Here is a 16,397-nt window from a genome sequence, read left to right as displayed (position 1 = left end):
TGGGACAGTTCCTCAACTCTGAACGGTGCCAGTTAGCAAATTGAAATGTGTCTAATTTTTAAAAAATATATTTTATTGATTTTTTTTACAGAGAGGAAGGGAGAGGAACAGAGAGTTAGAAACATCAATGAACAGTGTTGTCTTATAAATTGAGAATTTTTTAATGCTTTTTTAAAAATATATTTTATTGACTTTCCACAGAGAGGAAGAGAGAGGGATAAAGAATTAGAAACATTGGCCGAAACCGGTTTGGCTCAATGGATAGAGCGTCGGCTTTGGGACTGAAAGGTCCCGGATTCGATTCCCGTCAAGGGCATGTACCTTGGTTGCGGGCATATCCTCAGTAGGGGGTGTGCAAGAGGCAGCTAATCGTTGACTCTCTCATCAATGTTTCTAACTATCTCTCTTCCTTCCTCTCTGTACAAAATCAATAAAATATATTTAAAAAAAAGAAAAAAGAATTAGAAACATCGATGACAGAGAAACATCGACCAGCTGCCTCCTGTACACCCCCTACTGGGGATGTGCCCGCAACCAAGGTATTACATGCCCTTGACTAGAATCGAATCTGGGACCCTTCAGTCCGCAGGCCAATGCTCTATCCACTGAGCCAAACCAGATAGAGCAAAAATGTATCTAATTTTGTACAAAAGATGCAATGTTTCAATCCATTTCCAACAAGATAAAAGATATGGAAAGAGGCCTTCACAAGCTGTACTTGTTATGAAAGAGAGGAACTTAGAGAGACGGGTGAGTTATAAATTTGAAGAGTTGCAAGAAAGTTGAGGTGACAAAAACTAAGGCAGTGGGGGAAAAAAATCTTAAAATTTCAGAAATCCTTTAGTCTAACCAACTCAAAAGAAAGTGAATCCCAGAAGTTGAAGTAGCCAGTCTCAGTTCATGTCCTGACAGCGGTAAAACAGGTTGGAACGCATCCTGGCTCAGAGCTTTTCTCTCTTTTGTTTGTTTGTTAAGGGTAATATTATGGGCTAAGTGCACTGAGAAAGCATTTTCCCTGGGATTTTAATATTGTGAGTGAACCGGAGTGGTATTAAGTAAGTTCCCCTAAGGATTCTTAATGTTCCTATGGATGCTTGGCTATACTAAGAGGAAATGAGCGTTTTCCTTAAGACCAGCAGCAGCTTGCCAATGGATCATCTCCGGGTCTAGAAATATTCTTATGTGAACATAATGGTTCAGGGGGAAATTGGTTAAAACTGAAACCAAGCATAAAGAAGCAGTGTTTCAGTGAGCCTCCTGCATTTTAGTTCAACTCTGGCAGCAAGAAAACAAAACCACATAATCTAAGGCTCACGCCCAACTCTCTGAAGCCCCATATCTGCTAGTTCCTGTGTGGTTTGCCTGCAGACTGCAGGACTGACTGGGGGTAGTTGGGAGGAGGGAGCAAGAAGTAGGGAGGAGGAGGAACTTTATTGGTTCTGTGAGCATGTACCCTCTGTTTAGTGTGGTAATTGGAAGACGGCACAAGGTGTATCTGTACCCTGAAATGCAGTAATTTGGATGTGAATGCATCTTCCTTCTTGCAGGAGAGGATTCTAATAACTCAGTGTCAAAGCCAAGATACAGACTCAACCGCTTCTCTTCTGAAAGGTATGTCATTATACATCGGTCCACATACCTTAGACATCTTGAACAATTTTATAATTTGCAGAATGCTCTCTATGAGTCAGATCCAATTAAAATGAACCCCATGGGCTCTCCAAATATTGCTTTTAATACTCTGGTCCATCAGCTAAGGTCTCTAAATCATTTGTTGTGGCTGTGGCTGTGGTGATAGGATTTGACTTCTATGGAGCAGATGAACTAGAAGACCTGTTCCTTCCCCAGCCCATTACAGAAAAATGCCTCCGCTGACTGGCCTCTGAGCCATCTCAGAGACTTTAGGCCCTGGGAGCATCACAAAGGTGAGATTCCACTTCACCAGAGTCAGCATTTGATTCAAACTGGGGAGTGGAGGTGAGGGGCTGAGCAGCAATGAATGAACACCAGTACGCTGAGGTCAGGATTTCTCTTATTGCTCTCATGTCTACTTCTGTTAGTACTTGTGTTACCTTTACAAAGAACTCCAGTTTGGGTTTCTTTACAAAAAGAAAACGTTATGTCGAAAGAGATTTTGAGAAGAGTGCTGTCTATCTTCGTCTCTTTATTAACCGTTAATGCTATATCCCTGGGTCTGTCTTTAGTTCAGGCATCAAGTCTTAAAAGATACCTCCTCTATGCTCTTTGCCCCATCTGTCCCTGCATGTGAGGACTGAACACACCTGCCAAGGATTTTACTAATTTTAAAATATTGTATTTAAACATGATTTCGTGGGGGAAAATATTGTATTTATATATTCCAAATTAGGCCTTGTTAATTAAGCCTATGCTCTTAATTTGCACATTACTGAAAATAAGCATCCCTAGATAAATTGAGAGGAAAAATTTGGGATCTAAAAATCCAATGGAAAGGATTACATGTTGCTTCTATTGTGTCATCTGAGAATGGGAAACCTCAGGTTGAAGACTCTTGTTCTGTACAATTACATTTATCATAGCTTGTTTAGGTCCTTGGTGGTCCCCTTTCCTATTTTTTTCTTATTTTTGGTTTCAGAAATAACATTTACTGTAAGTATATTCTGCTTTAACAAGCCAGTGTATTTTTTTTTATAAAACTTAATATTTTTTAAATAATTTAAAGTGATTCTCTTTGTAAAAGGACCCATTATTAAATAAAGAAAACTATGTAAATAGTCAACTAAGTGCATTTAAATTTCAAGTTTTAAAAATTCTGATTTGTACTTTTTTGAGAATTTTTTTTTTTTTTTTAAGAGAGACAGCCGTATATCATTGAATAAAATTACCTTTTTAGATTGAACTGGGAGTGTCTTCCCTGTAGTAAACTGTAATCTTATTCTCCCTAAATTATAATAGATTTTATCTTTTTAAAAAGACTTTACTGAAGCAGAGGGGAAGGAGGTGATCAGTTTGTTCAATATGAAGAAATATCACTATTGCCAATATAATATCCTTTTGAATTTCTTCCACATCTTAGACCTGATAAAAATCCCTTTTTAAAAAAATTTCAATAGTTCTATGTCTACCCTATAGGGATATTATAAGAATAAATGAGTTAACATAGATATGAAGTGCCTTAGGAAAATGGCACTTTGAAAACACAAAATTATATCATTATTATTTTTTAGAATCTCGATCATTTTCTTCCCACCTCTTATACAAAGTATATCTCACTTACTACCTAAACCCATCTCTTTGAGAATCATTGCCTTCTGGACGAGCTGAAAATGACTCTAGTTTCCACATATTTATTGATCCTCAAAGAATAACATCCACTGGTGTTGGTGACTTGTAGGGTTCATGCCGAAACTTGAGCAAAACTTGCCTCTTTTCCTGAATCAAGAAAAGTCTACAATTGTTCAAAACTGTTATTAAGTGTGATTCCATCAGTATTTTCTAAACAAGTAATAGTAGTTGCTTCTGGATTAATCCTAGGGACAGATTCTTCATTTTCATGCCTTTGCAAAACAAACTCAAAACTTGGTCAAGAATCTTCACAACCTAAGTTATTCGAATCAAAAGATAGGGTCGATTGGCCCCCATTTTGCCCATCTCAAGTATTTGCCCAGCATATCTTGATCCATAAAGAAACAGCACAGCCTCCTCTCTCCCTCTCTCTCTCTCTCTCCCTCTCCCTCTCCCTCTCCCTCTCCCTCTCCCTCTCCCTCTACTTCTACCTCTATCTCTATCTCTATCTCTATCTCTATCTCTATCTCTATCTCTTCCTCCTCTCCCTCTCTCTCTCCCTCCCTCTTTCTCTCTACTTTGCAGGCCTTAGGAAAGCATACTACATACATAAATGAACACTGACAAACATTTATTGGACATTTATATGTTAGGCACTGAATTCTCTTCAGCAATGTTAATAACAGTTTTCAATAAACTTGAGTCAATAGAAATTTAGTAACTTTTTAAAAAAGTTTTCTTTTTAAATATTAATTTAGAGGCAAACATTTTAGGAAATTAAAACACAAAACTATTATTAAGTACGTGAAAATAAAAGTCCTACATGTTCTTCAAAGATGTAAGACAAATATCTTATGAAGAAAGTGAAGAAAATGTTCAGAATTAAAGTTGAAATATTAGTACAATTAACACCTCTAGAATCACCTAGATTCAGCAGTTGTGAATTTATTGCTGTATTTGTTACATTTGTTTGTGATTTCTTTCTGAACTACTTGTAAGTTATAGGCAAAATGACATTTCATCTCTAAATAATTCAGTACACATCTAAAAGAAGGACATTTGCCTATATTACTACAATGCCATCATTATACCTAAGAAAATGAACAGTAATTCCTTAATATTATCTAATATCTAGGCCATACCTAACTTTCACCATTTGTCCCTGAAATGACTTCCATACCTAAAAAATAACAAAACAAAACTGGATCTGATTGTTAAAAAAGAAAGCACATTTTTTGCCTTGGTGTTTTATGTCTTTTTATTTGACGTTGAATTTTTTAAAAGGTTAGGCCATTTATCTTGTGGAATGTTCCACATTCTGGATTTGTTGTTGCCTCATGCTATCATTTAATTTCTTCCTTTACCCCTTGTATTCCTTGTAAACTCAAAGTTAGAACTAACACACTTATTATATTTCAAATGAGCATTTATTGCAAGGTGCTCTATATTGCATCTCATCAGGAGGTGCAAAATGCCAGGTTGTTCTTCTATTTGTGATGCTCCGTTTGATCATGGCTCAAGGTAGCGACCTCACTTCAAGGATCTCTGTTGCAAAATACCTTTTTCTCCTTTGCAATTGAGAAGTAATCTGAGCAGGTGACACTTTGGCACATGGCAATACCCCGTGTCCCAACAAACTTCACCAATGACTTTGGGCGATAATCCTTGCCTAAATCGACTCTTCCGTTAGGGGTCTTATACATCTTAGTACACTTTGAAGAAGGATTAAACATACAAATTCATCATTATCAGCAGCAACAGCAGATATTTATTTTTTATAAGTATTTTTTACTTTTTAAAATTTTATTGTTTGGTTTTTAGAGAGAAAGGAAGGGAGGGAGAGAGATAGAAAGAGAAACATTGATTTGTCGTTCCACTTTGTGCATTCATTGGTTGGTTCTCCTATGTGCCTTGACTGGGGATCCGGCCTGCAACGTTGGCGTATTGCAACGATGCTCCACCCAACTGAGCTACCCGGCCAGGGCAACAGGAGACATTTATTGAGTTTTAAGTTCAGGTAACAACAACAAGTAACATTTACTGAATGCTTGCTGTCAAGCCAGACAGTCTGGGTTTGAAACCAATCCTTCAGTTACTAATTGGACCAACTGGGACAAGTTACTTAGTCTTTCTGTGCCTTAGTTTCTTAAGCTATAAAGTGACAGTAATAATTGCACCTATCTCCTCCTATCATTTTGAAGATGAAATAATTTATACATATAAAGTTCCTAAAACAGTGTCTGTTATTTGCCATGCACTGGTCTGACACTTAGAAAGTATTAAATCATTTGCTTTTCATAATGGCACAATGAAATAAGTGCTGATATTATCCTTCTTTCACAAGTGAGAAAACTGAGGTACAGAGAAGTTAGGCAACTTGCACAAGGTCGTTTAACTAGTATGTAAGAATCCAGATTAGAACCCAGGTGATCTGTCAGGGAGAAGCAACACAAATGAAACTGAATGGAAATAAGTAACAGGACCCATCAATCCCCAAGCACCACCACCACCATCCAAGTTTGTGTGTTTTTTTTAATATATATATTTTTTATTGATTTTTGGCAGAGAGGAAGGGAGATGGATAGAGAGTTAGAAATATCAATGAGAGAGAAACATCAGCTGCCTCCTGCACACCCCCTACTGGGATGTGCTTGCAACCAAGGTACATGCCCTTGACCAGAAATCAAACCTGGGACCTTTCAGTCTGCAGGCTGGTGCTCTAGCCACTGAGCCACACCAGTTAGGGCCACCATCCAAGTTTTAAGTTATTAAAAACCTGGGAATGTTGCTACCAAAATGTTTTTTGGTTTTGTTCATCTGAATTAGAGCAATAGATTTCACTTATTGTATTTATATACCTTCAGGCTCTGTATAAGAAACTTGAAACATAAAAGATAATACTAGGAACTGAAAAATGTAAAATGATAAAGGAATAAGAAGGAAAAAAACTGAAAGGAATAATAGGAGAGGGAGGTTAGGAGACCTCGGAGCCTCAAGATACGAGATGATATTTTGATATATCAAGGGAAAATAATTTCTTATTTTCCACATTCCTGTACTGTCTAAGATGTCGCTGCTAAAACACAAGAGTATAGCCATTGTCAGAATTATAAAAGACCACACTGGATTTCTTCCTGGGACAAAGGATGAGTCTTGTTAGAAGGTGACTTCCCTAATTGGTTATCTCCTGCACTCAGACATTCTGTAAATCAGTCTGGCTTCTGAAACAACTACCCAGAAAAGGCCTTACAAGCTGGGGATCGTCCCTACCCCTTCATTAACATCACAAAGGGTCTCAGTGCTCTTATTTGCTCCTTTGATTGCCATTACTGAAAACTCTCAAGTGTAATTTTCTAAAGAGAACTAAAAATAAATGAGAAAAAATCCAACATTAATAATGTTTTCATGCATTTCTAACAGTCATTGCTAAATTGTTTCCGCCTTTTTTTATGTTTTTTAATGAAAAGCACTCTAATTGATCAATTGGTCATGAATAATACCTTTCCATTTGTTTTTCTCCACACCTCTCAGCCTTCCAGAAATACAGGTTTAATGTGGCAGCCTACAAATGGTGTGTGAGTAGTGTCTTCTGTCTGGTGCTTTGTCAGAAAATACTGGAAACGATCTGCTGGGGACTCAGTAGGAACTCAGTAAATAATATGTAGATAGTTCTCCTGTTAAACATGATTTTAAAGAAAAGGCTTTTTAAATAACTAAGAAAGCCCTAGCCGGTTTAGCTCAATGGATAGAGCGTCGGCCTGCGAACTGAAAGGTCTCAGGTTCGATGCCCAAGTTGTGGGCTCTATCCCCAGTGAGGACTTGCAGAAGGCAGCCATCCATGATTCTCTCTCATCTTGGAGTTTCTTTCTCTCTCTCCCTCTTCTTTCCTCTCTGACATCAATAAAAATATATAAAAGTAAATAAATAAGAAATATTACTAGGAAAGTATACAAGTAGAAAAAAATATGGGTGATTTGTTTGAAATATGTATTCATTTTATAGGTCATAGATTTTTAGCACCTTATGGAGCAAAATGTGAAGTCAGATTTGATCCCCACCACCAAAGAGAATTATATTCTAAAGTTATGAATTATTATTAATTATACCCTTATTATTAAGGCTAGCAGGAAGATCTCAACCATATGCTAAATCTAAGAAAAGTGTCATATTTTAATACAGTATATAAACTCTTTAAGTTAATCATAAATACGTTGATATCCAAGACAGCACATAGATTATCTCTGGTGGTGGTGAGGTGGGGGGTGGAGGGGAGTGTCAGAGACACATTTACAATGCTGAGGAAAGCTATAGAAATTCTCTTGCGGGGAGGGGGGGAGGCAAACGGGGAGGGGGGATATGCAAGCTCTCATCCACACACTGCTGTACACAGAATGTCCAATGGCCCATGGATCCCCAGAGTCCATCCATATATCTCTGACAGGAAAAATGTCCTTTACTTGGAGCTTTATCTTCCCCTCTGAGCCTTATAAAGCTTTAAAAAGAGTTTTCGAACATTATCTCGTTTGATCTGGCTGTGATCTCTGAGCTAGACAGACCACATATTTTACCTCTGGTTTTGCAGAGTGGGAAAAGCAAAGCTCATGAGGTAAAGCGACTTGCTCAAGGTAATTTTGCTAATGTCTGCCAAGACAGCGCCAAGGCTGGTAAGTTGTAGCCCTGGCCGCCGCCTCCTGCCACTGTCTGGGCACAGCATTCTGGAGACGCAGGAACCCTTTCTGGGACTTCTGGAATCTGAATTCCGGCTCTACTGGAAATGACCTGTGCGACTTTGAGCATAACATTATAACCACTCTGGGCCTCAGTTTCCTTCTTGGTCAAGTGTGAGGTTAGACCACGTGTTCTCTACAGCTCTTTTGGTTCTGTTGCAAACTACCTAATCCCACTGGGTCTGAGAACAGAAATGACCTTTTCTGTGATAGATGGCAACACCTTTCAACCCTTCCCTGTAGGTCATAAGAGCTGGCATCCAATTCCTGATGGGTTCCTTTGCAATATCCAAATCCTGTTGGAAACTATAAGCATCAATAGCGCTTTGATGGCCTGTTTGTGTGTCGTTCTGCTGGTTGCTTCATTTTCCTGCGGGGCTGACTGTCTCACAGCGATTTTGCTCTAACGCTGCTCTGCATCATACAGACATAACACGATATTTTATTATCCCTCTTGGGTAGTTCAGGGTATAATATGGAAATAAATCATGTTGATGGACTTATTTTGGGCTGATAGACCTTATCCTTCTGAAAAGGTTATTCCTCTTGAAAGACCCAAACCTTCCACCTGATTTTTCATTATTGAGAGTTATTTTTATATTTCCTTCATATCCCTGAAATGTGCTTGGAAACTTGAGATTCATGAAAGGCCCTGCAGAACTAAATGCAGAAGCCCCAAGACAGGAAAAATGTGACCAAGCTTTTGGAGATATTTGGAGAATCTTTGAGCCAGTATAATTAGGACAAGTTTGTATGTTAACATTTGATTCCGATTTATAAAAAGTGTCCATAGCATATGCTGCCAAGTACACAAAATCCATGATATGGTCCCGTTTAATTCTGAGTCTCTCCGGGAAGCTAAAACAAGCAGGAAATTCTTATGTTCCATATGTCAGTGAGCTGGGATTTTAGAACAGCAGTTGTCAAACGGTGGAACTGCAGAAACAAGGGCCTGCTGCAGGCACCCCCTGCCCTTGGCCTCTGGACTCATCCAAGCCAAATGCCGCCAGCATGGACAGGATGGCTACCTCAGTCACCAGGAAGCTGGCAATCTGTATTGGTATCAGCTGATGATAAGAAATTGGGGGCCTTGTTTCTCAGTCATTTTGCCCTTTAATTTCCTAAAAGAACTTCAGCCTGGCAAATGGCCTTATATCAATTTCTTACAGAGAAATATATAATTTGCTCTGTGCTGTGTCAGGTCATTGGACTGTGGGAGGTAATACTGTCCGGGGATGAGAGTGACGGAGCATGAACTTTGTCCCATGTTTTGTATTCTATTCTCAGTTTGTGGATGGCTCAGGGTGTCCATCCACTCCTCTGGGCTTGAGTGAAATTATATCATTCTTCAACCTGCTACCTAGGAGACTCAGGAAGAGATAGGCATTGTTACCCCAAAAGCATTTTTATGTCTTTGATATAAATATTCAGTATTTCATTTATAAAATGCATAACATGGTGCTTTCTTATGTAAACAAACCCGTTTGTGGAATTTCTGTCTCCTACACCAATATTGTTAAGTAGACTACTAATTCATTTTGTAAACCAGAAGCTGTGTGGTGTTGTGACTTGACATCGGGTACCCTGTGAAGTGTGAAGGCAAAGAATCCCCCAGCTGCAGAGTAATTCCCAAGCCCTGCCCCAGGCTGAGCTCTAAGACTGTGAACTCTGTTTTTCTCCAGCGTGGACACACAAGTTTTATTTTAAAATGCAAAATGCAGGGAGAAGTACGTTTTACTACACAGCCATCTCTGTCAGCTTGGATTATTTTATAAAGTGAATGTTCAATTAGGTGTTGTTATCGCCAAGAGAGCACGCTGTAATGCTCTGTCATGTAGACGCTGTAAAAAATTACCTGTCTGGTTACTTTAATTCATCTTTTGGCTCCCCTCCGTCTCTGATTCACTGTACCCAGATGTACTGAGAACATTTAGGGTAATAAAAACAAAAACAAAATGGCGTCCTTTCCCCCCGAGGAACTAACAAGCTATTAGGGAAACTGGGACAAACAATAGAAAATGCTGCTGCAGTGCAGAGCTCCGAGGAGGAGACTGCGGAGTAAGTGGCTCCAGGGGCTCTGCAGAGAGGGCTTCCTGAAGGAGGTGCACCTGCAGGCAGAGGGGTGGCTTGTTCGAGAGGCATAAATCCATCCACTTATTCGCACTTTGTAGAAAATCATAGGAGGAGCAGGGTCTTCTTCACTGGAGATCTGTTTATTTTGCAAATGACAGAGTTGAGAGGACTCTCATGATTCTACACCCTCCCCCTTGGGGATCTAGACATTAAACTTCTGCCACTGGAAACTGTACTTTAAGCTCTTTTTACAGAAAGACTGCTCTTTTCATTACAATGATGCCCCTCTCTAAGTCTTCTCTTTCAAACACAAATATCCTTCATTCTTTTAACTACTCTCCCATGATGTGGTTTTACATGCTATCTTCATCTTAAGTGTTCATCTGTCAGAGTGTCCATTGAAGACCCCTCCTAAACCATGGTGCCGGGATGGGACAGAGCTCTTGGGAGTAGTCTGACACATGCAGAATCCAGGCAGTAGTATCCTCCCTCGATGTATACCTTATACTTCTCTTACTATGGCCCAAGGTTGCATAAGCCTTTGAGCATTTATGTCACACTGCTGACTCATAGTGAAATTGTGGTCAACTAAAACCCATGAGTTCCCATGCACTGCTATTAAGTCAGATCTTTATTCTATACCTAGGCACACAGGTTCAAGTATAGAGAAGCCTATCCCTTTTATACTTCATCATATCAGTAACCCCCTCTCAAAATATTTCAGAGCTGGCATATTCGTTCTCTTTCCCAGCAGGTGAGTGTGTGCTTATTTGCTATGAGGGCATAGCAAGTCTCTTGCTGGGTCACTGGAAGAGGCCATCAAAGGGTCAGTACTTGGATTATCTCCTTCCTGTTGATAAATTGTTTGCAACTCTGCACAAATCTACATCTTTAGACAAACTAGTGAGCCCTAACTTCCTTATTATAAAATAGGAGCAAATGTGAATGGTTATTTCCTTCCCAAGGATACACAACAATGAGGTCTACAAAACTCGAAGTAAAAGTTGCTCAGAGCCAAAACCAGTTTGGCTCAGTGGATAGAGCGTTGGTCTGCAGACTGAAAGGTCCCAGGTTCGATTCCGGTCAAGGGCATGTACCTTGGTTGCAGGCACATCCCCAGTAGGGGGTGTGCAAGAGGCAGCTGATCAATGATTCTCTCTCTCATCCATGTTTCTATCCCTCTCTCTTCCTCTCTGTAAAATATCAATAAAATATATATATTTTTTAAAAGTTCCTCAGAGGCAGTATGAGAAAAAGAAATTTTTATTTTAAGCTCTTGGCAGCTTTCAGAAGATTTGATTTTCCTTATCATTTCATGATACAGTAAATAACATTCATTTTTTCAACTGGTTTAAAGTTATAATTGAGTTATCTAATTTGGGGTTCCAGTAACATCATGTGATGTTAATTTCAGTGGACAATTTTTTGTAATTTGTGTAAACACCATAAGGTGTATCTGTTTTATTGCAAGGCTCTGTTTAAAGTGATTCTCCTCTCTCCATCCCCTCCCCCACCTCCATCCTCACCCCTAGCCTCTTCCGTTAGTAAAACAAGGGCTACGAAGACCTTGAAGTTTAGGTTTTCATCAGACATTTGGAAACCTCTAAAAGTCTTGCCAAACTATTGTAGCTTAGCAGTTCATAGGTTTTCATTTCTGGTCAAAGCAGAGCGCTCACAGGAAACTTGTATAATATTTATAATTTTAACCTAATAGAAATGTCACGTTTCAGAACACATCCCTGTAGCAGTTTCATTTATTATAGAAAGGTACAGGGAACATCCAGGTTTTTCTGATCTGCCATTCTAATGCAAATTCTAAGGTTGTCATGATCATGACCTTGAAATTATTAAGATTCAAACCCCCTCTCCACCCCTCCCTGGTGATTTTGTTTAGGGTCTTGCTATTCTGTGTGAAATCTGGAGATCAGTAGCATTGACACCATCTGGGAGCTGGTTATAAATGAGGATCCCAGACTCAGAATCTTAACTTTAAAAAGATTCCCCTGCTGATTCTTATGCACTATAAAATCTGAGCATTGACCTAGGATGAAGGGACTTCATCCCACTTTACCCATTACCTACATTGTGTTGTGATACAAAACTTACAAAATTCCATTTGGTGCCTTCTAAGAGTTTAGAGTTGTTAGTTAACATTTTATCAGATTTAAATATTCTGTATACATCCAGCTTATATACATCCAGCTACTTCTCAAATATATAACTGGCTTTAAAATACTCTTGTCTTTGTGGGTTCTTATAGAGCAGAAGCTGTCAGCAGAGGGTGATTTTGGCAACCCCTTCCCAGCCCCAGGAATATTTCTCAATGTCTGCAGACATTTCTGATCGCCACAATTTGAATGGGGGGAGGGGAGGGTTGTCACTGGCACCTGATGGGCAGAGGCCAGGAATGCTACTAAGGATCCTGTCATGCACCGGACAGTCCCCACAACAAAGACCTAACCAGCCCAACATGTCAATAATAATGAGGTTGAGAGGCCCTATGATAAAGGTGTATGGTCTGTAGAGAAAGTCAGATGTGCAGCCATGCATAGCGGAATGACATAGGAGAATGGAGCCATGTGCCACATCATGGTATGGCCAGGCAAAGAGCAAATAGATTGACAGCTGCCTGAGTGATGATGGTGGGGGCTTGGAAGGAAGAGAGTGGGAAATCCAGCCACAGTGAGAGGAGACATCGGGACAGACAGTAAGTAACCAGTGCGCAAAGAGACAGTCAACTCTACGTAGCGGGCTGGCTGGGCTCAGAGGCTGCACACAGAGCGGTGTGGGCTGGAGAGACGCAGGCTCCTCGTGGGGCCACTCGGTCTGATCGCAAAGTCACGTGAGACCTGGAGAACAAGAAAGGATTTCAAGTGCTAGCATAGGAGTGCACGGTGGATTTCAAATGCAGGGAGATGTGGACTTGGGAGCAAGACAGAGTCCTACTTGCTAAAACTGGGACACCCCGGAGCCAGGCCAGCAGCAGGGGGTGAGCTTTCAGCCAGAGTGAGCGTCTTAAATCCCTCCCAACCTCGAAGCGCTTTGTGTTGTGTCTGCAGTGTGGTTCACTTGCAGGAAGACGTCAAGTGCTCTCAGCTATGGAGATAGGAGGGGCAGAAGCAATCCGGGCACTGACACCGGCTGCTGAAAAATCACAGGATAAGGCCTGGAATAGAACTTGAGAGTCTCTTCAGGTTGTTTTCCTACTACAGGGCACCTAAATCATTTTGGAAAGATCATCTTCTCTTCAAGTATAACATTTCCAGAGAAAGATGTGTGCTGATACCTAATCCGATCTAAACCAAGACTTCTGCATTCCTAACCGTGAACCTCTGGACTGGGGTGTAATGCAGTTGCCTCTCTTTTATCCTGCCCTGCACACAGGGCACTTTCTAACATTCAGGGATGGTAAGTGACCCAAATTGCCTCCACAGCTGCCAGGCCCAGGCTTCCCTGCTCTGGGCTGCAGAATCTCAATCCCATTAGCGTGTCACCCTGAGTCTCTGCCTAACCTCTTACCCCTTCGTACTTCTCCATGCGCTCTCCAAGTTCTGTCTGCTTGTGATAGTCACCACCAAAACGTGTTTATTAAATACATGCTGTGTGTAGACAGCCCTTTGACCCAGGAAAGCAAAGAATGGAAAATACAAAAGGATATACATGGTTTGATTGGTTTTTATAGTCTTTCTCTCTCCAAGGAGTTGTCAATCTTGGCCAAATTCATACACTTGGAGCAGTAGTCTTCAGGCTAAGTTCCACTGGGACATTCTGATTGTCCTTGCAAACACTTCCACTGGGCCCTCACCTAACGACGATAGAGTTCACTGTCATATAAAGTAGCTCAGATGTGAACTTAGCCCTAAATAAAAAAGATAAACGCATTGGCGAAGGTATTAGACTGCCGTGTGAATTTGGTTTCTAATGAATTGCAAAACCAAGTTCTTTCCACAAAAAGGGATTTATTCAACAGAATCCATTCCTTTGCTGCAATGGATTAATTCCATTCCACACCGTGTCTCTAAGTAGAGAAATAAACTGATTTGCAGCAGGCTGAAAGGATATGTTGACGCATCCAAGTCAGGAAATTATGCCAACTAGACTACAACCATGGTGGGCCAGTTGTTTTTGTTTCTGTAAAGTAGTTGCAAAAGCACTCCCCGTCAGTATGTGGGCTGACAAGAGCTTATCAAAGTTACAATAGATTTGGGATGTGGTAGGATGAGAGAGCGCGCAGATGTGCAAAATGAGATGAGTGTTCTGCCCTTTCCTCTGGCTGGAACCCCTCGTCCACTCCTCAGTGTCATAAAAGAATGTTCATTTTTGTCTTATGCCCATGTTCTAAAAACCACCATTTCAGACTTTTGAATTGTGTTTCCCATGGCACTGTTCAAGGTACGCACCCAACCCACTTGTGGTTAAGCAGGTACTGGCTGTGGGACATTGTGTGCTCAGCACTGTGCTGAGTACCACCGGGTAATGGGCCTCTACCCTCCACTCACTCCATCCTCCACTCTCTGCTGCGCGCCGCCTTTTCTACATCGCTCTCCATTTCCACAGGCACCACCTCTTCAGCTCCCCTCGGCTTTCAGTCTCTGTCTATCTCGGAGCCTTCCTTTCATTTCTCCTGAATTGCTGGCTTTATTCTGGCTTTCACTTCTAACACAAGAGGGCTGCTCATGGAAATTTTTCTCATTTCCATAGCTCGTAGTTTCTGTAACCAGTAGTTACTTTCAAAGGAAATAGCTGTGGAGAAAAAGCAGCTGGGCGATATATTAAAATTCAGTAGGACTGGGTAGCACAGTTGAAAAAGAGAATTGGAGAACTTGAGGCACTGACCCCTCCATGGGTAAGCTAGAGGCCTTCAACATTCCTTTCAGCCAAAACCCGCTCACTCCACTGAGAATGCATGCTCTAATCTAAGGACCAGGCCTTCCTTCTTGCTTGAGCTCCCCATCCCTCGCCTGGTCACCTTTCAGAATCCCAGCAACCTACAAGGGCAAGCCCCAAAACTTCCCTTCATCCAGCTCTTCCCCAGACAGAATTAATCTTTTTCTCCCCAGCACTCATGTCAGCCCATGGTAGAATTATTTATGTGGTATTGATCTCCCTGAATTGACTCTGACCTGCTGAAGGGCATCTGCTGGGCCCTCCCCGCCCTCCGTGAGTAACAGCTCAAAGTGGAGTGGCCAGAGGATAAAGGAGAAAACTCCAAGGACCAGAAATGTCCACAAAAAGGCTTTCTTCCCCGAGGCTGGTCTCAGATATGGAAATGACCTTGGGTGAGCAACCTCTGAGAAGGAAGTCCCCTCTGAAATGGAGCAGGGCCTAGTCAGTAGCTCATAAAACCCCCATGAGTGATGGGCACAGGGAAGCTTCTATTTCCTCTTCACGTTTCTGTACCTTTAAAATGGTCATAGAGCCGAGACCAGTTTGGCTCAATGGATAGAGCGTCGGCTTGGGGACTGAAAGGTCCTGGGTTCGATTCTGGTCAAGGGCATGTACCTTGGTTGCGGGCATATCCCCGGTAGGGGGTGTGCAAGAGGCAACTGATCGATGACTCTCTCTCATCGATGTTTCTAACTCTCTGTCTCTCTCCCTTCCTCTCTGTACAAAAATCAATAAAATATATAAAAAAAAAATAAATAAATAAAATGGTCATAGAGCCGAGACCAGTTTGGCTCAATGGATAGAGCGTCGGCTTGGGGACTGAAAGGTCCTGGGTTCGATTCTGGTTAAGGGCATGTACCTTGGTTGTGGGCATATCCCCAGTGGGGGGTGTGCAGGAGGTAGCTGATCAACGACTCTCTCTCATCGATGTTTCTAACTCTATCTCTCTCCCTTCCTCTCTGTACAAAATCAATAAAATATATATATTTTTTAAAATAAATAAAATGGTCATAGAAAGACCCCATCCTATTTAAAAAGTAGTGAGTTGAGTAACTTGCCCTGTCGCTTGATTTTCAGCCTAGAAGTTTCCCTGTAATTTAAGTGACAAAAGTCATCCTTTGCTTCCCAGCGTAATTGTATTTATCTACTGGATATGGTACCCCTTGAACTTGTTAGTTCTCTCACGGAATGCCAGGTTACACTGCACCTTGTGCAGGGTGTGGGACTCAGAGAATGAAAAGTTTCTCTATTTAGCACATTTAAAAAATCCTACAGCTGATTTAATATTTTAATACCTTATCTTGGGCAGAGCAATAGTCATTTTTAGGAATCATCTATGAACCCATGTGCCATTTAACTATTGCCAAGTACATAAAAAGCACTCAGTAAATATTTTTTAAATAAATTAGAATGATAAGCACTTCTGAATAAAAGACAACTTGAGTC

At 40.8% G+C, this 16,397-nt stretch overlaps 1 protein-coding gene across 1 annotated transcript in view; it reads left to right on the top strand.

Moving 5' to 3' along the window:
* Positions 1–1,393: 1,393 nt before the first annotated feature.
* GRAP2 (GRB2 related adaptor protein 2) overlaps positions 1,394–16,397 on the top strand; it is a 65,077-nt gene continuing 50,073 nt past the window's right edge. Inside the window, exons 1-2 of the mRNA XM_036458219.2 lie at positions 1,394–1,611; positions 2,559–2,561. The gene's annotated coding sequence lies outside the window, so the exon portion shown is untranslated. The remainder of the gene's footprint in view (positions 1,612–2,558; positions 2,562–16,397) is intronic.

Source organism: Pipistrellus kuhlii, unplaced genomic scaffold, assembly GCF_014108245.1.
Source record: "Pipistrellus kuhlii isolate mPipKuh1 unplaced genomic scaffold, mPipKuh1.p scaffold_m20_p_3, whole genome shotgun sequence".
Classification (NCBI taxonomy): domain Eukaryota; kingdom Metazoa; phylum Chordata; class Mammalia; order Chiroptera; family Vespertilionidae; genus Pipistrellus; species Pipistrellus kuhlii.
The sequence above is the reverse complement of the archived record's forward strand: the minus strand, read 5'-3'. Positions and strand labels throughout refer to the sequence as shown.